Source organism: Dermacentor silvarum, chromosome 2 (assembly GCF_013339745.2).
Source record: "Dermacentor silvarum isolate Dsil-2018 chromosome 2, BIME_Dsil_1.4, whole genome shotgun sequence".
NCBI lineage: Eukaryota > Metazoa > Arthropoda > Arachnida > Ixodida > Ixodidae > Dermacentor > Dermacentor silvarum.
The window spans coordinates 26444945-26446254 of record NC_051155.1 but is presented as its reverse complement, the minus strand read 5'-3'; the positions used below and the strand labels follow the sequence as shown (position 1 = coordinate 26446254).

General features: G+C 46.7%; 1 non-coding gene across 1 annotated transcript; it reads right to left on the bottom strand.

The window, feature by feature from the left end:
- Positions 1 to 894: 894 nt before the first annotated feature.
- Trnas-gga (transfer RNA serine (anticodon GGA)) lies at positions 895 to 968 on the bottom strand. Its single transcript has one exon. It is a non-coding gene; the product is annotated as a tRNA-Ser (tRNA).
- Positions 969 to 1310: the final 342 nt, after the last annotated feature.

Below are 1310 nucleotides of genomic sequence, written 5' to 3'. Positions count from 1 at the left end.
AACTTGCGAATTGAGAAGCATGTTTGTAAGCTGTGGCTACGACGTATTCTGAATAAAGACTCCTGCCTCATAGCGCATGCATGGCACCGAAGGTTGCTTCCCTTTTTTTTTTTAGCTGCAGCAATTGCACGTGACGCTTTTCGCGAAAGGGCGATGTGAAGTGCGTAGGTGAAAATTGATTTGTGCGAGGGCGGGAGAGAAGACATAACCAATACTTTTTTTTTCAGGTCATGAAGACCATACTCAAGTACTACGGGAAAAACTGCTGTGTTGCGAGGTGCAGTAACATCGGCAGGACAGGGAGAGAGCGTGGCTGGCTGACAACTGCAGTGAGCAGCCTTCATTCCTTGCTTGCTATGCAGCCCGAAACTACCACTTAATAAGAAAGGTTAGGCTTCAAAGGAGGAGCGTTGTTTTCCTCTTTAATGCTAATGCTGTCTTCTGCAGTTTTACTGTTCCGTGGGGTTTTCATAATATCGCCTGTTTATTCCTTTTGTGAAATTTATTCTCAACATATGGCACCTGTATTGGCATGTCTTGCACTTTGCAGTGCAACCCATCTTTCTGTGCTTGCGTTCATCGAACGTTGCGAAAAAAAAGTGTGCATGTGCTTGCTGAGAATATGACTTGAAAATAAAATGTTTCGTCTCTTCCAACACTTGTCATGTTTATTTAAAATGTGTGCGTAAACACACAGTGGCATCGTGTGCTTGCTGCTCTGGCGGCACAGTTTACACGAAGCCACTCAATTGATGTAATACTTCAGCGGAAATCCGCTAGGTGGAGATAAGTAATTAAAGGGAAACTGAGACTTCCACCCAAATGTAGCAATTTGCTACAATGGAAACCCAACCGGGTTCCTCGAAAGAAAGCCTCGCAGTTGAAGAAAAATTCTTCCTGGTCCGGGACTCGAACCCGGGACCACCGCCTTTCCGGGGCAGCCGCTCTACCATCTGAGCTAACCAGGCGGCTAGCACATGGCAGGGCGAAGTCGAATTTGTCGACAACTCGAAGCCACTCGATGCATGCAAGCAACGCGTACAAAAAATCGAAATATAGCCTCTGGGACGAGCACTCGTATGGAAGCGATCGTGGAGGCCGTGAAATTTTTCTAATCACCAGCCTTCGATATTCGTTTTTATGCGGCGCCAATCTGTGAGTCTGTGTACATTCCACATACCCGCTAGGTGCGCTGCGAACCATAATCGGCCGTAGGGGCTTTCTGGAAGTGTCCTATCTTATCCTGGTATGTTACTCTATGGCGTGGGTGCAAAGCCTGTTTTCAGTCCTTTAGAAGACGGAATTTTCGC